We start from the raw sequence: 25,869 nt of genomic DNA on the forward strand, positions 1-25,869 counted from the left end.
AACATCGCCAGATCAAGGACCTAATTAAAAAACACTGGCATATCTTAACTACGGACCCAATTCTGAGTCCAATCTTACCCAGAAACCCCCGTATTATATTCAAGGGGCATCCACATTGGGAAATAAAATCGCCCCAACGGTGCAGGATCCACCTATCACTAGTAGATCCTTTTTTCATGACCTCAAAGGATACTACAAGTGTAGGAACTGTCAAGTCTGTTCCCTTAACAGCGATAGGGGTAGAAAGATCTGCCAATTCACGTCTACAAGTACCTCGCGGGCCTATCAGGTCAAACCTTTTATCACTTGCACGTCCGAGGGGGTTATTTATCTTATTCAATGCCCCTGCGGATTGCAATATGTGGGCAGGACCAAGAGGGCCCTTAAAGTCAGACTGTCTGAGCATATTAGCAATATCCGCAGGGGTTTTGATAAGCACCCCGTGTCGAGGCATTTTGACGAGGTCCATGGTAGGGACCCCTCCAATACTTTGTACGTTGGTATCGACAAGTACAGACCACATTGGAGGGGAAGTTCCCTTGTGAGGGAAATTTCTAAATGTGAAATGTCGTGGATTCACAGACTTAAAAGCTATGCCCCTTTCAGGTTAAATGTTGACACAGACATCAATGCGTTTATTAACAACTCTCAATGCATTTTGACGTCTGTGTCTATAGGGTTATACTGCATGTCATATACATACCATCACCTGCAATTTTTTGTATACCATCGATAACCCTCATTAGCTATCTGTACAGCATACGAATTTAATTTGTTTCAGTTAAGTTCTATTCCCAAAGAGGTTCTGCTCCCTGTTACTTTCTGGGATTTCGGGTTTACATAACTTTTCTGTGTTTTCCATAATATCCGCTTGGTAGTGTCTACGCCAGGTGGAGATTTATTGGGAATCTAATCCAGTACTTAGTTGCTGGTAGCACTTTCTATTATATCCACTAGATGGTGCCAGTGGTGAATGATGTTGGTTGGAGACTACATTCAACACATTATCCCACTTCCGGTTTTGTAACCCCGAGACTCTAGGGATGAGGAAGATGTAATAAATTCACTCTTTGAGCAACTAGATAGAGGCCGTTTTGTGGAACACTACAGTCCCATATAGATCTGATTGGTTCTCAGGTCTGATCGGCTTTAGCCACCTAACTTGGATTTTTTGTTTCCAATCAGAAGATCCAACATTGCCAAGCTACGTGGGAACTGTTTATCTATTTTATTTTATTTTATCCTATTTTGTACACTATACTTAGTTATATATACATATTGGGCAGCGTGTTCATTTGCACAATGTTTAATTTGGTCATGTTTAATGCATAAGATTCCATATATGTTTTGTTGGTCCGTGTGTATTGCTGGGACTGTATAGCCCCTGTTGATCGCTCACACCGTGGAGCACATCCGAATGCCGGAAGTGTGTGCGGTGGTTTGGATGACCCATGGTGTGGAGTGATCCACAGCGAGGCTTGGTTCTATTATGTTATTACTTAAGGGAGGTGACGCGGCGCGCCGCCTGTGCCCCTGGAAGACGTGATGATGTCACGAAACGCGTAGGGCGGAGCCAGATGACGCGCTGACGTCACCCCCGAGCGAGTTGTATTCCAGCAGGACGGGTTTGTCCGAGCTCCGGTGGCCACAGAGCTGGACTTAAGGCTGTTTTATCAATTACGTTTGTAAGTGTTCATTTATTTTATTACATTTCAATAAATTTTATCAGTTTTACACTATGTGAGCCCCTTCTATATTCCATGATACCTTTGCTATGGGTTCGTTGGTGTGGCTGATGTTGAGATGACCTCTGGTGGACACCACTGGCAGTTCCCATCCTTTGGCTTTTAAAGTTTTCTGCTTGCTATGACCCTCTGTGGTGGGGGGTCATGGCCTTCTGGTAAGAAGCAACCCCTTCTATTCTCTGGTGGTGGACCCCTCTTCGCTATTACAGAAATATACCTATTGTCACTTGGACTTTTATTTTTTGGTGATCTAAAACTCACTATGACACTTTATTGATGCCTCATTGGATGGGACTGTTTCTTTCACCATTACCATATGTTTTGCACACTGGTTTATTTTTATACTCATTTATTTGTTATGTATGATCACTGTATAAACCTCTTGCACTGTAGATTTTACATTACGCACTACTAGTATTAGCGCAACCCTTTGTTTTTCTTATGCCTATTTACAATTGATGTTTTCTGTTGGGATTGCTGCTTTACATATTCTTTTTTGGTTTATAGCGCAGTTTTTTTCTATTTTCTCTATCCATATCAAGGGGGTCTCCAATATTGCTTACCAAATGGCCCAACAAGGATGACTCCACAGCGTACTTCTGCTCCAAACAGGCACCGTGGTGTTTTCTGCCCGTTTAAATGAGCTTACCCGATCTGCTGGCGTCTGATGTCACCGGCGGATCTTGGACGCTAGTGGCACCACTGCGCATGCACGAATGTCACAACGCCATGACGTCAGACGCATGCGCACTGAGTCCCATGCCACCATCTTGGAAAGTCTGGCTAAGAGATAGACAGACATCCAAGAACAGGGGCTGTTCCTTAATTGTCATATTAGGTGGATATGCTTGAGAGAGTAATGCACCAGGTCCTTCTGATCAAAAGATCGGGGTTGAACCAAGGCAGCCTCAATCATGCAAGGAGTCAAGGAGTCACACGTGACAGGGACCCAATGGGGAGCCTGGGCCACCAAGGGATGTAGGACAGGGGAGGATGAATGGGGAATTCTCCCTGCCATGCCGGTGGTGGAGGGGGTGGGGGGAAGGAAGGGGGAGGGCAAGTGGTATAATGATGCCCATCTAGGGTGGGAAGGGCTGAAGGTAGAACAACAAAAGCTCGCTTGTGAAGGGGGACACGTGTCTGTACGAGCAGACAAAAGGCTACCAACAATTACTGCTCAACATTAGGGATGAGCCGAACACCCCCCGGTTCGGTTCGCACCAGAACCTGCGAACGGACCGAAAATTTGCACGAACATTAGAACCCCATTGACGTCTATGGTACTCGAACGTTCGAAATCAAAAGTGCTCATTTTAAAGGCTAATCTGCATGGTATTGTCCTAAAAAGGGTTTGGGGACCCGGGTCCTACCCCAGGGGACATGTATCAATGCAAAAAAAACTTAAAAACGGCCGTTTTTCGGGAGCAGTGATTTTAATGATGCTTAAAGTAAAAAAAAAAAAAAAAGTGAAATATTCCTTTAAATATCGTACCTGGGGGGTGTCTATAGTATGCCTGTAAAGTGGCACGTGTTTCCTGTGTTTAAAACAGTCCCTGCACCAAATGTCATTTTTAAAGGAAAAAATCTCATTTAAAACTGCTTGCGGGTTTAATGTAATGTCCGGTCCTGGCAATATGGATGAAAATCAATGAGACAAATGGCATGGGTACCCCCCAGTCCATTACCAGGCCCTTTGGGTCTTAAACCCCGCACCCAAATCAAAATAAGGAACGGTGTGGGGCCACCAGGCCCTATATACTCTGAGCAGCAGAATACAGACGGTGCAAACAAGACAGGGACTGTAGGTTTGTTGTTAAGTAGAATCTGTTTGTAATTTTGAACGGGTACATTTTTAACGTGTTTAGCTCCAGCCAAAAAATCTTTTTTAAGCTTTTTGGAAAACATAGGGAAGGGTTATCACCCCTGTGACATTTGTTTTGCTGTCTTTCCTCCTCTTCAGAAGATTTCACCTCACTTTTTGTCCCAATGACAAATGTTTTTTGAAAATTTGAGTTTTTTTGTGGAACAAGGATTGGAAAGCATCAGTGGAAAAGAGAAATGTTTTTCCCATATTAACTCTTACAGGAGAGAATTTCCCTTCCTAGGGGTGGATTTCATCTCACTTCCTGTTGTCTCCTTCCGTTTGCAAGTAGGAGTCGTTTGTAAGTTAGATGTTTGAAAGTAGGGGCCTGCCCTATATAATCAGCAGAAATTTGGGCCTTAGGTGTTGTTGTGGCCACAACACTGTAAGCCCTCACAGGGCCCTGCTGTGAAATATTAGATCAAGAATTGTAATTACATGCCCCTGTTGAACAGGGGCAGAAAAATTGGGCCTTTGGTGGTGGTGGTGGTGCTGGTGCCACAACACTGTAAGTCCTCACTTGCTCTTGGTGGGTGCAGAATGGGCCCTGCTGTGAAATATTAGATCAAGAATTGTAATTACATGCCCCTGTTGAACAGGGGCTGAAAAATTAGGCCTTAGGCACTGGTGCTGGTGCCACAACACTGCAACCCCTCACAGATACTCTTGTTGTAACGCAGAAATGAGCCCTGCTGCAAAGTATTGCATCAAAAATTGTAATTACACGCCCCTGTTAAACAGGGGCTGAAAAATTGTGCCTTAGGCACTGGTGGTGGCGCCCAGAACCAAAAATGTTCTTACAAGCTATCAGCGTGATAATTGAGGAGGAAGAGGATAATTTCTCAGGGATAGTCACTCAGCATCAGTATAGGCAGTCTTTGAAGGGATCTGAGATTTCCAAAAAAATTATTAGGTTACATCAGCATCAGGTGCTTGGTAGCTGGTGGTGATCCAAGACTGATTCATTTTTATGAAGGTCAGTCGATCGACCGAGTCGGTGGACAGACGCACCGTGTGATCGGTTACAAAGCCTCCAGCAGCACTGAATGTGCGTTCCGAAAGCACGCTGGATGCAGGACAGGCCAGTAGCTCAATTGCATACTGTACAAGCTCTGGCCAGTGATCCATCCTCAAGACCCAGTAACCCAGAGGATTTTCGGTGGGAAAGGTGTCCAAGTCAGATCTTGCCCCTAGGTATTCCTGCACCATGTAAAACAGACGCTGGCGATGGTTGCTGGAACCGATCATACCTTGGGGCTGCGGACCAAAAAATTGTCTGAACGCATCGGTCAGACGGCCACCTTCTCCACCGCTCCTTCTTTGACTGCCCGAAGCCTCAGCAACACGTTGTCCAGAAACAGGAGTTTGTAACCTCCCAGTCTCTGGGAACGCGTTGCACAGACCTTTCTGCAAGGCCTTCCGAAGATGTTTCATCCTCTGCTCCCTCTGCGATGGCAAGATAAGGTCTGCAACCTTACCCTTGTAACGTGGATCAAGGACGGTTGCCAGTCAGTATTGGTCCTTCTCCTTGATACCACGAATACAAGGATCCTTACGCAGGCTTTGCAGGATCAGGGAGGCCATGCAGCGTAGGTTTGCTGAGGCATTCGGTCCGGAGTCCTCTGGGTCACTAAGGACGACATGGTCCGCAGCCACCTCCTCCCAGCCACGTACAAGTCCATGTGTTTCTTGGGACTGATCCCTTAAAGACTGCTGCTGATGCTGAGTGCCAGGCTCCACCTCCATACTGACACAATCTTCCTCCTCCTCCTCCTCCTCCTCCTCGTCCTCTTTCTGTGTGATCGGCGGGCACGCAGGAACACTGTCTGGATAAAGGGGGCCTTGAGAGCTAAGGAAGTCCTCCTCTTCCTGCCTCTGTTCTGCCTCAAGTGCCCTGTCCATTATTCCACGCAGCGTGTGCTCCAACAGGTGGACAAGGGGGACAGTGTCACTGATGCATGCACTGTCACTGCTCACCATCCTCGTGGCCTCCTCGTGACAGGACAGTGCATGCATCCCTGATCATGGCGTGGGGAAAAAAACCAAGCTCCCCTGACCCTGTCCTGGTGCCATAGTCGCACAGGTACTCATTGATGGCCCTCTGCTGCGTGTGCAGCTGCTGCAGCATGGCCAACGTTGAGTTCCACCTGGTGGGCATGTCACAGATTAGGCGGTTCTTGGGCAGGTTAAACTCCTTTTGGAGGTCTGTCAGCCGAGCACTGGCATTATATGACCGGCGGAAATGCACACAGACTTTCCTGGCCTGCCTCAGGACATCCTGTAAGCCCGGGTACCTGCCCAAGAACCGCTGCACCACCAAGTTAAGGACATGAGCCAAACAGGGCACATGGGTCATTTGTCCCTGTCGGAGGGCAGAGAGGAGGTTGGTGCCATTGTCGCAAACCACCATTCCTAGCTTAAGTTGGCGTGGCATCAACCACCTCTGAACCTGCCCCTGCAGAGCTGACAGAACCTCTGCCCCAGTGTGACTCCTGTCTCCCAAGCACACCAGCTCAAGCACTGCATGGCATCTTTTGGCCTGCGTATTTGCGTAGCCCCTTGAACGGCTACGGAGCACCGCTGGTTCCGAGGACAAAGCACAGGAAGAGGCCATGGAGGAAGAAGAAGAGGAGGGGGCGGAGGAGAGAGCTGTGTCACAATCATTAGCATTTTGGAGGCGTGGTGGCGGAACAACCTCCAACACTACTGCACCTTGTCCTGCATCCTTCCCAGCTGCCAGCAGAGTCACCCAATGCGCCGTGAAACTTAGGTAACGTCCCTGTCCATGCCTGCTGGACCATGAGTCAGTGGTAAAATGCACCTTCCCGCTGACCACCCTGTCCAGCGAGGCATGGACATTGCCTTCCACATGGTGGTAGAGAGCCGGAATCGCCTTCCGTGAGAAAAAGTGGCGTTTGGGTACCTGCCACTGAGGAACCGCACATTCCACAAACTCACGGAAGGGGGCAGAGTCTACCAACTGAAAAGGCAGCAGTTGAAGTGCTAGCAATTTTGCCAAGCTAGCATTCAACCACTGCGCATGTGGATGGCTGGGAGCAAACTTCTTTCGGCGGTGCAGCAGCTGGGGCAGGGAAATTTGCCTGGTACAATCTGACGTTGGTGTACCAAAAGCAGATTGCCCACAAGTACTTGGCTGTGACACACCTAATTCTACCCCTTCATTCCTCTCAGTGCAGTTCTCAGAGAGGACTGAAGGTATAGTGGGGTTGGAGATCTCAGCTGATGAGGAGCAAGGAGAGGTCCTCTTTGTTCTTTGGTGTGGGTCTTTTAGATACACTTGCCAACGAACTGCATGGCAGGTCAACATATGTCTGGTCAAGCATGTGGTACCCAAGCGGGAGATGTTTTGGCCACGCGAGATACGCTTGAGACATATGTTGCAAATAGCAGCAGTGCGATCTGATGCACTCGTCTCAAAAAAGGCCCACACCAAAGAACTTTTTGAATAACGCGCAGAGACTGCAGCGCCCTGCACATGTGGAGCTTTGGGGTGTGATGCAGTCAATGTGCTGCCCTTAGGCTGGCCCCTGGAGGGCATCCTGCCTCGTTGGTGATGTGCCGCCTCCTCCTCCTCTTCCCCTCTCCTATCAGGCACCCACGTTGAGTCAGTGACCACATCATCCCCTCCCTCCTCATCACTGGAGCAAACCTGGCAGTATGCTGCAGCAGGGGGAGCATGACTGCCAGATTGCTGTCCTTTTTGGGCACCCCCTCTGTCCGTGCTCATGTTACTGCCTTCATCGAGCTCAGTATCATCATCAGAGCCTTCCAAACGCTGGGCATCCTCCTGGAGCATGTACCCAACACTGTGGTCAAACAGTTCGAGGGACTCCTCAGGAGGACATGGTGGCGCTAGGGAAGGGGTCACTGATGACATTGAGCCGAGGGAAGAGGCCGCTGCTTTGCCAGACAAAGTACCCTGGGCATGGGTGAGAGAGGATGAGGACGGCTTGGTCATCCACTCGACCAAGTCTTCCGCATGTTGCGGCTCAACACGGCCAACTGCCGAAAAAAAGGCCAAGCGTGTCCCACGGCCACGTGCTGATGAGGATGCACCGTCTCCACGACCAGCACTAGACACAGAGCCTGCTTGCCCTCTCTTATTGGCTTGTGACTGTCTGCCTCTCCTTCTTGGCCTTCCAGACATACTAATGGCCTGTAGCTGCACTAAGCTGGGATATATATATATATATATGTACTGATACTGCAGCTAGCAAAATCAACTGCCTGCCTGTAGTATGAGAACACCACCAACCTTCTACAGGTAGCTTTAGTTGAACACTGTGCAGAGCTCGCAAAAAAATAACTTGTAGCTTTTTTAGCTGCCTGCGGTAGTGATAGGATCAGGAAAACACCACCAACCTTCTACAGGTAGCTTTAGGTGAACACTGTGCAGAGCTCGCAAAAAAATAACTTGTAGGTTTAGCTGAACACTGGGAGGTGGACGCACCACACTAACTTGTAGTTTTAGCTGAGCACTGTGAGAAGGACGCACAGCACTAACTTGTAGTTTTAGCTGAACACTGTGAGCAGGACGCACTGCACTAACTTGTAGCTTTAGATGAACACTGTGCAGAGGTCTCACTACACCAACATGTAGGTTTAGCTGAACACTGTGAGCAGGATGCACAGCACTAAATTGTATTTTTAGCTGAACACTGTGAGCAGGACGCACAGCACTAACTTGTATTTTTAGCTGAACACTGTGAGCAGGACGCACTGCACTAACTTGTAGCTTTAGATGCACACTGTGCAGAGGTCTCACTACACCAACTTGTAGGTTTAGCTGAACACTGTGAGCAGGACGCACTGCACTAACTTGTAGCTTTAGATGAACACTGTGCAGAGGTCTCACTACACCAACTTGTAGGTTTAGCTGAACACTGTGAGCAGGACGCACAGCACTAACTTGTATTTTTAGCTGAACACTGTGAGCAGGACGCACAGCACTAACTTGTAGTTTTAGCTGAACACTGTGAGCAGGACGCACTGCACTAACTTGTAGCTTTAGATGAACACTGTGCAGAGGTCTCACTACACCAACTTGTAGGTTTAGCTGAACACTGTGAGCAGGACGCACTGCACTAACTGTAAATAGTCTAGTTGCCTGACTGTGGTACTAATAGGATCAAAAGAACACCAGCAATTTTATTCAGGTAGCTGTAAATACTGTAACAAGACAAGCCTGCCTGTCAGTAAGAAGATAACAGGAACGGATCTAGCTGAACACTGTGAGCAGGACGCACTGCACTAACTTGTAGCTTTAGATGAACACTGTGCAGAGGTCTCACTACACCAACTTGTAGTTTTAGCTGAACACTGTGAGCAGGACGCACCCCACTAACTTGTAGTTTTAGCTGAACACTGTGAGCAGGACGCACCGCACTAACTTGTAGGTTTAGCTGAACACTGTGAGCAGGACGCACTGCACTAACTGTAAATAGTCTAGCTGCCTGACTGTGGTACTAATAGGATCAAAAGAACACCAGTAATTTTCTTCAGGTAGCTGTATATATTGTAACAAGACAGGCCTGCCTGTCAGTAAGAAGATAACAGGAACGGATCTAGCTGAACACTGTGAGCAGGACGCACTGCACTAACAGTAAATAGTCTAGATGCCTGACTGTGGTACTAATAGGATCAAAAGAACACCAGTAATTTTTTTCAGATAGCTGTATATACTGTAACAAGACAAGCCTGCCTATCAGTAGGAAGATAACAGGAACGGATCTAGCTGAACACTCTGAGCAGGACGCACTGCACTAACTGTAAATAGTCTAGCTGCCTGACTGTGGTACTAATAGGATCAAAAGAACACCAGCAATTTTCTTCAGGTAGCTGTAAATACTGTAACAAGACAAGCCTGCCTGTCAGTAGGAAGATAACAGGAACGGATTTAGCTAAACTGAATACAGTGTATATATATATATGCAACACCTGGGATGCATATATATACACAATACACTGTAAGTGCAGCTAAACTGACTGACTGTTCTGCCTAATCTATCTAACTCAAATCAAATGACACTGTCTCTCTGTCTATCTCTTTCAACGCCGGAACACACACTACACAGGGCCGCCGTGCAGGCGGCCTTATATAGTGTGGGGCGTGTACTAAATCCCCTGAGCCATAATTGGCCAAAGCCTCCTTGTCTTTGGCCAATTACGGCTCTCTGTTCAGACGGCGCTGTGATTGGCCAAGCATGTGGGTCATAGTGCATGCTTGGCCAATCATCAGCCAGCAATGCACTGCGATGCCGCAGTGAATTATGGGCCGTGACGCGCCACACGAATTTGGCGCGAACGGCCCATATCGTTCGCAATTCGGCGAACGATTGAACAGACGATGTTCGAGTCGAGCATGGGTTCGACTCGAACACGAAGCTCATCCCTACTCAACATCTAGATGGCAACAAGGTACACAAATGTAAAACAGATATAAAAAACCTGCACATAAATAACTACAGTGAGAATCCACGCCATGGTCATGCATAACATCATAACATCAAAATTAAACATAATATCACAACTAGCAATGGTATTAGAAGAGGAGCAGCACAAAGAGGGAAAAAAGATGTACCCAAAGAGAGGGAGAGTTACAGAGAACATATATATTTATATCCTATTTTATAAAAAAGTCTTGAAGCTCATAGCTTTGTTTAGATCTGCATATTTGGTAGCTGACAACTGATTAACAGTGGCGTCTCCAGCTTTCATATTTAGGGGGGCACATGGGGGGACAGGGACAAAAGTAGGGGGGCAACTGTAAAATGCAAATATATATCTCCTGGGGCCCTTTACTATGATCCCACAACGGCCCTTTCACATGTTCTGCAGTGAGCTCCCTTCCTACTGTATTGCCCCCCCCAGGGTGGCAGAAAACAAGAGATATATGTCACCAGCATACCAAGAAAATATAAGGGTCCAAAGCAGTGGGAGAACTATCAGGGTTGCAAAGGTTGTCTTGCCACCAGGCCCTGGTGTTCTGCCACTGTGGGGTTCCCCAGCCTCCTCTTGCTGTCCTGCCCCTGCTATTGACAGTGCTGGTCTAGCATCTCTTGGAATTTACAGGCTGGTTCTCCTGTCCTAAGGACGGGAGAAATCAGTCTGTTTTTTCAGTAACTGAGAGTCCTGGTGGAGTCCTTCCTGCAACTCGCTCTTCTCCCTGCCAATGAGGATGCAGGGGAAGGAGCAGATTGGGCAGCCATGGTTGTGTGAGCGCTCGCATTATGCAGTGTCAGCGAGCAGAGGGAGGGGGGAGGAATCACCCGCAGGAGCTGACTGGGGACGCTCTCCCTCTTAGACATTGCCTTTTTGTAAAAAAAAATAAAAATTGAATTGGGGGGCACATGGTGGGGCACAGCATAATGTTGGGGGGGTCAGGGCCCCTCTGCCCCCCCTCCTAGGGACGCCATTTGCTGATAAAGCCATCTGGCCTCAAATTGTAATATTTTTGTTATCTATGACTCCAACTCTCTCATGTGGGGGAATATGGTCCAGGGCAAAGAAATTAATCTTGGACAAATCGAATCCATGGTGTAATCCAATGTGTCCACTAATAGTGGTTTCCATCCTCTTCTTACTGATCAAGGACACATGGTCCCTGACTCTGTGGAAGAATGGTCTCTTTGTCTTTCCTACATAGTAGGCACTGCAGTCATATTGCATCATGTAAATAATGCCAATGGTCTGAGAGTTAGCACAGAAACAAGGCTTTCAAATTCAACCATTGGGAAATGGTATCTGACGAGCATTGGTAATAAATGGACAGTAATTACATCTACTACAGGGTGCAGTGCCCAATTTGCTACTTTTGCAAGGGGCTTTACCTACATGGTGACTATGTACTAGCTGTTCTTTTGAAGATCGGGACCTTGGAAAAGTAATTTTGGGAAATGTATTGATATATATAAAGACCACTTCATCAGCAGTGAGCAGATGCCAATATCTCTGCATAATGTGTCGAATCTTAAAATGATAGGTGGTGATTAATCTAGTACAGTAGTATTGGTGGATTGAGATCCCTTTGGATCTGGTATAGATTTTAAGGGGGAATTCACACCAGAATTAAAAAAAAAAAACAGTGTTTGCATGTTAGCATTATTTTTTTGTTTTTTGTTCCCATGTTCTGGTGCGAACTGAACCAGGGGGTGTTCGAATCATTCCTACAAGCAGGTAGGGATAAGCCAAATGTATCTGTGTATGGGGTTTGGGCCCTGGGGAACATATACCATAGCAAAAACATTTTTTAAAAACTCAATTTGATGGGGAGCAGGGATTTTAATATTGCTTAAATGGCAACATTACAAATGCAAAATAGGATACTGGCGGGCTCCTAGCAACCAATAATGCTCTGTGACTTCCAGCATCTGAGCAATCAATGACCACCAATAAATGAATGACTTTCTGGTACAAAATCAGCAGGAGTTTAACAAATCCAATCAGTCAGTGATCTTTTGCTGCAGTGCGATACTGGACAAAGCTGCAACAGTTCTGACCCAACCTCCATCCTCAGAGGAAGTGCTGTGACATCAATCATGGCGTCACATCCTTTCCAATATAAACACAATGACAAAGCATTGTGTTCACAGTGATCTACTAAAAGCGCTCTTATAGAGAACGATGTATCTAGATCTGAAGCCCAGCAGCTGATTATTTCAGCTGCTGGGCTTAGTGCTGGACCAAAGCTTTTACTGACAGCTGATGGTTTCATCACCAGGAGCCAGCAGTGGTTAAAATTTTTTAAATTTGGCATGGAATTCTCCTTAAAATCTATGCCAGGATTTAAGGGGGGGACCCCACGCCATTTTTAAAAATTTTGGTGTGGAGTTCCAGTTAAAATCTATACCAGACCCAATGGGACTGGTATGGACGGGGGGGACTCATGCCATTTTTTTCTTAGCAGAAAGCAGACTTAGCTCCCTGAGCCTTGATTGGCTAAAAGCACCCTGCCTTTGGCCAATCATGGCTCTCACAGTAGAGCGCTCTGTGATTGGCCAAGGCATGCAGGTCAGGTGTATGCTTTGGCCAATCACCAGACATCAATGCACTGTGATCTCGCAGTGCATTATGGGGCATTCTGCGGTGCTCAAATTTGCCCCAAATGCCCCATAATGTTTGGGATTCGACTCAAACATTGGGCTCATCCCTACCTGCTAGTAATGAGTTTGGGTTCAGTTTGACCCTCTGTTCTGACAAACACAAAAGTAAGCTGTCATTGCCAGACCAATCAGTTGTGGTCAGTACACTCCCTGTCTCGCAGTTGCACAAACACAAAGGGGATGGCCATGACATCATTGACCTAATATGGTTAATGATGTTTCAATAATTCCTGCCCCTTTGTGTACATGCAGCTGCATGCCCTGGCCACCGCTGATTGGCTGATTGGCTTGGCAATGTCAACTTTCTGGTTTGGCCGAGCTTGGGTTCAGACCGAGCCCAAACTCATCACTATTCCTTCCCAGCCAATGAGCATGCAGCACATCTGACAGGCTCCTATTGCTGGCCACACTTCTTCCATTCTGGGCGCCGTTGTGCTGGGGATCACTACTGGGTGATAGCAAGTGAAGTTCAAATACTTACACTACTTCTATTTAAAATAACATTGAATTGTATTCAAAGACAAGTGTTTTTATATCTGCTTGAAGTTCAGCTTCAAAGTTTTGTTTTTGTTTTTTGCAGTTTGCACCCAAACAGCATTTAGGTGGGCAATATATTTTCATTAATTTAAATTAACCATTGCGTAAAGACTGGAGATTTGATGGGATTTAAAGATGAACTTTAGACAAATAGTAAAGACACAAAACAATGCAGCTCTGTAAACATTCAGGGATCATTTACATTTGCTTCGGCTTCAACACACATTAACGGCTAGTTTACACTTGCTTTAAAACAAGGCTTCGGACAGGCTATGTTAAAGCTCTCTAAACACTAGTCAAAGCCCCTGTCACTAAATAAAATGGCTAGCTAACAGTCCTGTTTACTCCTGCTTTTGCTTTGCTTCAGCTTGCTTAAAAAATTATACCCCATGTAGCTTTAGTGGTGCTTCAAAGTGTCTTCAAAGCCTCCATAGAAGTCTATGGCAAAGCTCACTTGAAGCCCCACTGAAGCCCCACTGAAACCTCATTGAAGCCCCATGAAGCCCCACTGAAGCCTCATCAAAGTCCCACCGAAGCCTCATTGAAGCCCCACCGCAGCCCCACCGAAGCCTCATCGAAGCCTCATCAAAGTCCCACCAAAGCCTCATCGAAGCCTCATCGAAGCACCAAGCAAAAGCAAGGTGTAAACAGGACTGTAAGCTAACCTTTTATTTAGTGACAGAGGCTTTGACTTCTTTGACTTGAAGTTCAGAGAGCTTTAACAAAGCGTGTCCGAAGCCATGTTTTGAAGCAAGTGTAAACTAGCCCTTATACTGTACATCATTAATTGTATTATTTTTAAAGCAAGCCATGTAAGTATCCGAATTTGACCTGTTATCAATCTCTTGCCACCTCAGTACAGCAGAACTGCAATGTGAAGGGATGAATAAGCACAAGGAGCCAATACGTTCATGTGCTGCCAAGAAGCATGCTGTTAGGAAGAGAAAGCAGAGTGACAGAGAGATGAGCTCATCACTGTGCCACTTCTCCTTGCATAGTCTGATAAAAGGCTGGGACAGGCCAGGATTACCTGAGCTCAGAGCATAGGCATGCACACAGGGTTTGCCAGATGTGCATGATGTGCCTGGGCACTCCCTAATCACCCCATGTGCATTAGCATTATCCAGTTGCAGCACCAGGTGGGTGGTTGGGGGTTCCAGTGGCCAGTGTAAATGCCCACATTATATTAAAGTTTAGGTTCAATATTAGGAACATGTTACACCTGTATTTAGGATGTAACACAATATGCTCCCAATGAACTGTCTCCCACCACAAGAACCTCCTCCCTGTGACAGCAGGTGGTATTCATGTGTGTTTGATCTTTGAGGTGCTAACCCTAATGTGCACACCTATGGCTCAGAGGAAGTGGGTTTATTAATGCTGGACATCAGACTGGGGACATCTAGTGGTAGAAAAAAGAGTACTGTGATAGAAATGTCTGGAATTAATCAAATATTGCAACAAAGCTTGTTTTGTTAGAATTGATCTTTTAATGGGTCATTCATTTGTATCTTATGTCTGGCTGGAGTTCTGCTTTAAAATATTGGAGGCAGGTTTCTAATGCAGTTTTACTATATAAATATGCCTATATAGAGTACTGTAGGTTTTCACTTTAGGAGAGATATCTGTATTCTGAGTTTAATCTCATGTGTTTCTTCTGTTATATGTGCATATTGTTACCAGCTGCATAACACCATAAGTTAAATGATTTCACTGCTCACATTTTTTTTTTATTATATATATTTCTTAATAACAGCAACAAAATAAGATTACAATTTAAGATTAATTGTGCATTTAAAATTCTCTAGTAAATACTTTGGAGATTTGCTGACTCTGAAGCTGTTTTTAATATCTGTTGACAGCCAAGATTCACTTGGTTTAAAATGCCAGGCACAGTTGTATAATTAAATGGAGGAACTTTAAACGGCTGTTTTTAAACTGAAGTTACAGTTCACTGCCTCTTGTCTTTTCATTTACCTAGTTTGTAATTTATGCACATTCATAACCACTTCACCCATGACCTTGACACTAACAGGACAATTCATCCAGTTTGTTAGTTATCCCATCTATCAAATGTTCAGGGCCTTGTAACTTTATGTGAGCAAATGCACGTCCAAAGGTTGCCTTCCTGTATCTATCTTTGCAGCAGGTGCACTGGCTGTCTTTCAACTGTTATTCTTGTTGTTTGTAAAGATAAAAAAAGAAATCTACTATCAGAAAAACAAAGGTATAGCGTTCTGGCAAAAATTACACCCAAAATTCTCTCTTGGTTTTCTATTAAAGGTATGCATCAGTCTAAAATAAATATTGTAAATTGAAATGAATTAAAAGGGCACAGTTTACCCACCTGCAGAAGGGCTTTAATATTCCTTGGGTGTTATTTTTATATATATGATTGTCTTTTAGTTCTATTGCACAGACAGAACACTGGTAGACTTTACTTGTTCTAGAAGTTGCTTTTATAGTATATAATGAACTAAGCAAATATTAATCAATGCAAAATACATGATGTATGATATGTAAATGTAACACTTGTGGTAAACTGAAGACATTAAAGTGATTGTAAACCTTTGATTTTTGTTGAAATACAAAATAACAAACATGTCTCTACTTACCTGCTCTGTGCAATGGTTTTGCAAAGAGCAACCCCGATCCTCCTCTTCTGGGGTCCCCCACCAGTGCTCCTGTCTCCTCCTCTCCATCCGGTGCCTCCATGGAAAGTCACTTTCCCTGGGGGTACCTGTGCATGCTCGCTCCCGAGTCCAGGTACTGCCGTGTCACAGCTTTTGATTGACAACAGTGGGAGCCAATGGCTCCTGCTGCTATCAATCTGTCCACTGAGGAGAGAGACAACGACTTGAGCAACTGCGATCATGCACATCTCTGGATTGGATCGGGCTCAGGTAAGAAAAAGGTGGGGTTTGGGGGGGGTTGCAGCACAGAAGGTTTTTCACCTTAATGCATAGAATGCATTAAGGTGAAAAAACTTAAGGCTTTACATCTACTTTAATTATCCAATAAAGCAATTACCTAGGATGCAGTTTTTTTCTAAGATAATGGTATAAATAATATGAAGAAATAAAGGAAGCAAACAAGTGTGTGATAAGAGGTAGACGTATCTCAATGGCGGCGACAATTAAAAAAGAAAAACAACGATATCTCGCAGGCCTATTTCATAGACTCAAGACATCAGAGGCCCACCACAAACAGACCTTGGCCCAACAATCCTACCAGGACCTCACAGACACTCGCAAACTAATCCAGGAAGAACTGAATCGCAATACCAGAAAAAAAATTATGCTTTCTCAGAAGCTTTTTTACGAATCAGTAAACAAAAGTGGGCACTTCCTTGCCCAAGCATTGCATTCGAAGAAAGCTAAGACAACGATACATAAGGTATGCTCCCCAACAGGCCAAACACACACAAGCAATACAGCTATAGCCCAGGAATTTGAGAAATTCTACACAAAACTATACAATATAGATAAGGCTAATGCACCCACACCCTCTGATGAGGACCACCGAACTAAAATTGAAAAGTTCCTAGAACAGCACTGCCCCAAGAGGATTTGTCCAGAATCCTCCAACATACTATAATGCCCTATTACTCAACGGGAACTTAAAGATGCAGTTAAAAGCCTGAAGGCTGGCAAAAGTCCAGGCCCTGACGGTTTATCCGCTGTCTACTTCAAAACATTCTTTGACACGCTTAGCGCTCCCTCCTTAAAAGCTTTTAACTCCCTATCAGCATACAGACCACTCACTCCAGGAATGCTACAAGCACACATTACAGTCATAACCAAGGACAACAAAGATCCATCACAACCGGCAAACTATAGGCCTATCTCATTACTGAATTTGGATATTAAGATCCTCTCCAAAATTTTAGCCAATAGACTTCTTCCACTACTCCCATCAATCACCTCCCGAGACCAAGTAGGTTTTGTCCCTGGAAGGGAGGCCAGGGACAACACTATAAAAGTGATCAACCTGCACCACCTCATGACAACCTCAAAACAAGCAGGTTTTTTCCTCGCTTTAGATGCGGAGAAGGCATTCGACAGGGTGTCTTGGGACTATATGGTCGCTATCCTAAAAGCCCTGGGAATAGGCCCACACATGTTCAATCCTATATTTTCCTTATATGCCCAACCTTCAGCCAGAATTAGAGTAAATAACACCCTGTCGAATGCCTTCCCCATCCGCAACGGAATGAGGCAGGGGTGTCCTCTTTCCCCCATTCTATTTGTCCTCACACTTGAACCTCTCCTGTGTTCCATACGTCAAAACCCAGACATAAGAGGGGTATCCAATGGCCAAAGAGAATACAAATCAGCTGCTTACGCAGATGACATGCTCCTTTCTCTCACACTTCCGGAGATCACACTCCCAGTCCTACTCAAAGAATTTCGAAAATTTGGCCTGATATCCAACCTCAAAATCAACCTACTAAATCCTTTGCCCTTAATGTCTCCTTGCCCTCACCCATAGTTGATCAATGCAAAACAAAGTTCCTCTTTCAGTGGCAGCCAGAGGCTATCACCTATCTAGGCATACAACTACCCGCAAAACTATCCAACTTATATACAAAAAATTATTTACCAATACTAAACAAAATTACAGAAGACCTAAAAAATTGGAATAGGCCAGTGTTCTCGTGGTTCGGGAGAGCTGCAATTCTAAAAATGAATCCTCTTCCACAAATCCTATATATAATGCAAACTGTCCCGATTCACGTGTCACCGACCTACTTCAAATCCTACAAACGCTTCAGCTCCACCTTCTTTTGGGGATTAAATATGCATAGTTAGCCTTACCCAAACATCTAGGAGGCATAGGTTTGCCAGACCCTACCAACTACTACAAAGCTGCACATATGACCAGAATACTAGATTGGAATCTTCACGGAACCACAAAAGATTGGGTTAGACTGGAGGATTCTTTCATGAACCTCTCCCTAGCATCATTACCTTGGATTCTAGAATGTCACTTTCCCACCGAACTAAAGCTTCATTCTCTAATCAAACCAACAATTCAAAGCTTTCACATGACTTGCAAACGCTCCTCCATTTCAACAATCCAAGGCCCAATGACCCCACTCAGCCTAAACCCGAATTTTCCCCCGGGCATGCACACTAACTTCTTAAAGCAACACTGGACTGATGGAAAGATCCTAGCCCATGACTTTTACAACCAAGAGAAAATCCTTTCAGCATCTCAACTCTCTTCTAGGTTTGACAAACCCCAGATACCAGACTGGACATATCTCATGATTACTCATTTCTTGAGAAACCTAGAAAGGAAATTTTCCTGTTCTAGACAACTGACTCCCTTTGAACGCCTATGCTCCCAGAAAACACCACAAACACACATGATATCAACTGCACACTCCCTTCTTTTCATAGACTGTACACCTAATAATTCGACAATGTGCACCACTTGGGAAAGAGACCTGTCTGTATCTCTTTTGCCAGAAGAATTGGAAAGAATTTATCTCAACATCCACAAGGGATCTATCAATGTGACTGCTCAAGAGATTGGATTCAAAATCCAAACTCGCTGGTACTGAACACCTGCCTTACTACAAGATACAGTACACCACCTACACTTTGGATAGAACCCCCACTCAATTTCTACTACATCACTCAAGCTTACCACACAGAACATACCATAAATCGCTTGAGATGCACATGATCAATGCAACAAAACAGTGCATTCCCACACACTGGAAATCCCAGACACGCCCCTCCATCAAAGAATGGCTCAACAAAATTAACAGAATCGCTGAAATGGAAGAATTAACACATATAGAGAGAGACTCCCCGCACAAATTTAATAACAAATGGGCATGTTGGAAACACTTCAGATCAACGTCAGACTACGCCCTCCTTTTCTCTCCAAACTAGTAAAGATTTGACATAAACTGTCCTACCATTCCACAGTGTAAATATACGCACAACTCTACTACCTTTTCTCCCACAATCCCAAATGACTATGTGAATAGGCTCGACAGATACCCATGACATTGATCAACTGGTATGGATCTAATGCGAGCCCCCTTCTGAGGAGAGAGGCAAAAGAGACGCACAGCTACCTTCATATCACTGAATACTCCCCAAATCTTAATCATTCTGATATCTTTCTTCCCCCCTTACTTCTCACCCTCTTTACCATACTCTCCACTTTCATAAACTCATGTCATTAGTTCCCCCATCCTCGGATACACCCGAATCATACTCATCCCCCACACCTTCTCCACTTCCTACCCATCCACTATTCCCCAGAAGTTAATATATAACCTAAGATTAATGACCTGAACAGGATGCCACCGACAACACAACCCACTTATATCCTATCCTGAGCAAACTTAGACTGAACGTCGCAGGACCATAATATTGAGAGGAGAGACAAATGATGATACCTCCAGGGTAATACATAGATACATAACTCGATCCACTCCTACTAAACCCCCAATTAAGGATTTTCCCATGAGACAAATCTATTCTTTTTAATGTCTTTTCTCTTCAGTCTCTCTTTCCTTTTGTTCCCCGTTTTTCTTTTCTTTTTTACACTTTTCTCCCTCATTTCATCTCACTTTTTTCACACACTTCAATATCAGCTTTTACTCACTCATCACTTATTTTTCACAGTTCCCCCCTCTCTTGGGGAAAACCATCCCATCTGCCCCCCCTCCTCTCACCACTCACCATTGTCACCCCCCCCCCCGTGACCCACCTGGAGCGTTGTTTGTGCTGGCTGTGTGTCACCCGGATACGCCCCCTTAGCTCTGGGATGTGGCATCTTTGGCTGGCTTGACTCGTGTGGCCGCGCCGCCATTGCACAGATATACATATGTAAGTTTGTGGGTAAAGTGTACATATGTGAGGGACATATTCTACATTTGCCCACTTTTTTTCCTGAACCCCTTTTTTTTTTTTTAAATATGGCTGTTTTCCATATCCATAGGTACTCACTGCGGTTTTTCTCCTGACGAGTGGCTATAAGGTCCTGAAATGCGTAGAGCTTACAACTACCGATCGGTGTACCCAATTAAAAACCATGTATGGACGTTCCATCTTTATTTGTGTTTTTTCTCTGTAACCCCTTCCAATTGGCACTTTAATGTGTCACGTATTCCATATCATTTGTGTCTCTTAGATATTTAATTTTTCATGTATTTGCAAACAAGTCCTTGTTGGAATGTATATTTTGATGAAATATAGAGTATTAATATTAGCTATGTGCAATAATTCTATGTAAATATATGACTATTTTGAATATATTAAAACCTGCTTTTTACCCAATTTTTGTATTTGCTCCCATGTGCCTCATTCAAAGTCCCGCCCTTTGCTTCTTTTTATTTTTTTCTATATATATATTGAATCGGAATGGAGGAGGGGATCTCGCCTCCATATAACACCCCCTATAACCTCATTTAAAGTCCCAACTATTCTTCTGTTTTTAATCAGGAATCTTTAAATGTTACAATGTTATTGTGGGGTAAAGGCTTAGTTAGCTTTTACATGGAATAAAATTACTAATTTCATCTAATAAAATGTTTATCTGTTAGCTGCTATGTATTTACAAATTATCAGTTGCTTTAAAGCAACTCTATCACTACAAATGAAGTATGTATTAAAGCCCTTTGCATAGAGCTAAATTTGTGGTGATTAATAAATAAGGGGTATAAAGGGGTAAAAGAGGTCAGTCAACACCAAAAATGGGAAGGCCTTCTTCAAACATTGCATCATAACACACTTGTTACCACGTATCAACATGCATATTACTTGGCATCTTATGATTTTACATAAGCCTGGTTTACATATATTTGTTGCATTGCATCTTAAAAAAAAATGCTCCTACATTGGTACTAGCAGAAACAATTCACAGAATGAATAATACAATGTCCCATGCTAAGATGGTAGCCATCGATCAAAACCAAATTCCAAAATTTGAAAAACTTTGACATCCTTGGATAAAACAACAGTTCCTGTCAAACTTCAATGACTCTGTCCTGTTGCCAACAGATTAAATGACTTACAGAGACACCCATTCTAAGGCTTCAAAGAGAACTAAAAAGAATAATAAACTGACGAGCGGGACAACCTTGTGGACCATACCTCTACCTTTCAACCCTTTTTCTTCTCTTTCCTTTTCTCCACCTTACGATTAAAGCTCATTATCAGAATTTATTTGACCTATATACACTCTACTTGTAAACAATATGTATAGTAGGTATAAATCATTTAAATACCTACAAAAGTAACTAAGGAAATGATATATATCTTTAATTTAGGTTTACGTGAACCCAATGTTTAATATTTGAAATTTCATGATATTTACCTATGTAAACCCTACTGTAAAACAATGAGCCTCCTTTATAGATCCTTGTAAACTTACTTTATGTATCTTTATAACATTGTATACTCAATAAACTTCTTTTGACAAGGAAAAAAAATGTTTAGGTATGTTTTTCATCCATCAGTGCATATTGAGGAACCCATGGAAGTCAACAAGAGTACGATGCATGTGTTGTCATGCACTACAAATGTATGGTAGTTGGGACCTACCCCTGACAACAGGCCAAATGCTCTTGGCCTAGCTACATTTTAAAAATAGCAAGCTCTCCCGACATCATCCTAAATGTTCAACGTGTAATATAAGAAAATTAGTGATGAAAAAATGCATGAAAAACACATGAAAGCATGTGCAGTCCTACCTAAAACTTTTCTTTAAGTAGAATTGTTTACTAGTACATTTCCATTGTGTGTTTCATTCTCTTTAGTGAAGATAAGGCTATGAGAGTAAGCCTTTCAGAGTAACTTGCATTTTGTCAGACATATCAAACTGAGTGATACACTGCGATACTTTACTTTACTTTCTTGCAGGCCTTACAAAAAATGTAATATTAGAAAATAAAACAAAATAGTGGATTCCAAAAAACTCTAAGGATAAAAAAGGATTGCAACCATTGATATATACTGTACATTAACACATTATAGAAAAAACATAAAAATATTATTCTACTCTTTACAGGGCCATCTTGCTGGACCCTGGGCAAACATTTTCTTGGGCCCCCTCTTCCATGCAATTTCTCTCTCCACGTGCTTTGAGACGTACAATAAATAGCAGTTAGAGTCAAAATCAGTTTACTGAATCAGATCAGGCAGCGATTGCGATTGGCTGCCAGGGGTTACAGTGTATCATTACCGCTCACTGCCTGGCTGCTAGAGGTTACAGCACACATTATGGCTCACTATTTATTTTCTAGAGGTTACAGCACATGGCTTCTGCTTGTTGATTGGAGATAACTATACATCAAAACTGCTCACTTATTGATTGCTAGAGGTTACTGTACATCTATACCACTCACTAAGTGGTTGCTAGAGGTTACTGCACATTATTACTGCTCATTGATTGGCTCGTAGAGGTTACTGCATATCCTTACCACTCAATGATTGGTTGCAAGAGGTTAGTGCACAGCATTACTGCTTACTGATTTGTTGCTAAAGGTTACAGCACATCATCTCCTCACTTCCTGCGCACCATGGTCTGGGGAGGTGAGGGGACCCATCAATAGACAGAAAACTCCTAGGAATCCTAGGACTCCTAGGATCAGTGGCAATGCTGGGGGAGGGGGGTGATCAGTGGCAATGTGGGGGAGTTGATGGGATCAGTGACAGTGGTGGGAGGATGGGATTAGTTAGGAGGCAGTACAATGACAAATTGTGAATCATGGAGAGCAAAGCTGGAAATCTTTGGCAAGTATATAGTGGGGGGATTCTACCAATGTAATGAGGAATTTACAATGAACACCAATGTGATGGGGGATTTACATTGACCATCACTGTGAATTTGCATTGACCACCATGTAATGGGGGATTTTATGCCACCCACCAATAGAAAAGAGGGATTTCTACACTGACACCAATGTAATAAGACCATTTACACCAACCACCAGTGTAAGGGGGAATATACAATGACCTCCATGTAAGGGGGATTTACACTGACAACCATTGTCAAGGAGATTTGTACTGACCACCAATGTAAGGTGACACTTCTACCACCAATCAATGTTAGGGGGGATTTACACTGACCACCAATGTAAAGGGGGATTTACACTGACCACCAGTGTAAGGGCAATTCTGCACCTACCACCATTGGAAAGGGAAATGTACACAGATCATCAATGTTATGAAGAATGTACACTGACAACCAATGTAATGGGGGATTTTACATTAACAGCCAATAAAGGGGGATTTCTGCACTGGCCACCAATGTAAGGGGGATTTACACACACCACCAATTTAAAGGGGGCTTCTACATGGACCACCAATGTAAGGGAGGACTCGAAACTGACCACAAATGCAAGTTTGGATTTTTTTAACGATTACCAATATAAAGAAGAGTTTCTACACTTGCCACCATTGTAATGGGGATTTGCACTGACTACTAATGTAATAGGAGCTTTCACAGTAACCACGAATGTAAAGCGGGATTTACACTGACCACCATTGTAAGGGGGACCTTCACACTGGCCACTACTGTGAATGAAAGGATTGTACACCAAGCCCCAATGTAATGAGAAGATTTACACTGACCACCAATGTAACTGAGACATTTAGCCTGCGTTCGCATTTGTGTGAGGATGGGAGAGATAAATTCACATGATGACGTAACGCGTAGGGATTGGCCGGAGGTTGAAGTATACTAGAAGTGATGTGAGAACGGCGTCCAGCCGCCATATTAGCTGTTCATGCTTGTTTTTTAAACTTTTAATGTAAGAGTCCAGCTTTATCTTTTACATAAAACTTGTTTATCGCTAACCTACTACACCATTGGAGCTTTATCTCTCCCATCCTTACCCATTTCTCTCTCCCCCCCAGCTGTGGGTACGAGACTACATGAGGACGTGGATGTGGAGCACCCATTCAGGTTATACACTTAGTGGAACGCAAGACCCCCTGGTGGTTGGTGTTAAAACAGCGGAGTAGATTCCTGTTTATGGTTTATGCTGATACTTCAAGATATTAAGGTTTTTACATTTGATGAAACGAAGGACCCCCTGGTGGTGGAAGTTTAAATAACGGAATAGATCCCTGTTGATTACCTTATGCTGACATATCAAGATATGAAGGTGAGGGTTCTGTGAGCTCATTTATGGGATTATAAACTTCTTCCCAGCCTGCTGTGCAATTTGTTCAAACATATTCTTGCATTATTTATTTTTGGACTTTCATTGAAAGAATGTGTAATTAAGAGATCATCAGCATATTGAATCTTATGCCCCAAGATTAATTTACCAACGTATGGACTAATCACTTTTGCACTTTAGTATTCCAATCGAACATTATTTATACAGTGTTTATTCATTTTATTTATTGAGTATTTTTTGCATAATATTGCTGTAGCGCGGAATCACTATATTATTGTATACTATTTATGAGTGGACTGTGAACACTGGAGGATTCTGCTGCAGACAGTTTTCTTCATTTTATTTGATTGCACTTTATTTGATTGCACTTTATTGCACGGTGCGCACTTTGGTTATCTAATTGTTTATCTATCAACTTTTTTTTATTAATTTTATAGCTTTATAAGAGATTACTCTGAACACATCTTGGTAGCGCAAAGGCCTTCTATACCTGCACCATTTTCCTGTTCTGCCTAGCAACATGACAGGGATCTACTGCTCTCAGTGATCAGGAGCAGTGATCTCTGTCATGTTCTAGTGAACCCATCCCCCCTACAGTTAGAACACACTGACAGAGCACATTTAACCCCTTGATCACCCCCTAGTGTTTAACCCCTTCCCTGACAGTTACAGTTATACAGTAATCAGTGGCTATTTTTAGCTCTGATCTCTGTATAAATGTCAATGGTCCCAAAATAGTGTCAAAAGTATCCGATCTGTCTGCCGCAATGTCGCAGTCACGATAAAAATCACAGGTCACCACCATTACTAGTAGAAAAAAAAAAGAATAATAAAAATGCCTTAAATCTATCCCCTATATTGTAGATGCTATAACTTTTGCGCAAACCAATCAATATACACTTGTTGCAATTTTTTTTTACCAAAAATATGTAGAAAAATACATATCGGCCTAAACTGTGGAAGAAATTTTTGGAGGTATTTATTATAGCAAAAAGTAAAAAATATTGCTTTTTTCGAAATTGTCGCTCTTTTTTTGTTTATAGCGCAAACAATAAAAACTGCAGAGGTGATCAAATATCAACAAAAGAAAGCTCTATTTGTGGGAAAAAAAGGACGTCAATTTTGTGTGGGTACAATGTTGAATGATCAAACAATTGTCAGCTAAAGAGACGCAGTGCCGTATCGCAAAAAATGCTCTGGTCAGGAAGGGAGTAAATCCTTCCGGGGCTGAATTTGTTAATATAGACCTAACACAGAGAGGATACAAGTATTTAATAGCTGTGACTTTACAACCACTTTATTAGGCCTTGTAGCAATTTTTGATTCTTCATATAATAATTATTACTATTTATTGTTCAATTGCATTATTTTGTTTATGCATTATTGTGTTGTATTATAACTCTGTAGTTTTACACAGTTGTTGTTTTGTTAACCGATTTTCCTGCCTCA

Source organism: Aquarana catesbeiana, linkage group LG05, assembly GCF_042186555.1.
Source record: "Aquarana catesbeiana isolate 2022-GZ linkage group LG05, ASM4218655v1, whole genome shotgun sequence".
Lineage (NCBI taxonomy): Eukaryota > Metazoa > Chordata > Amphibia > Anura > Ranidae > Aquarana > Aquarana catesbeiana.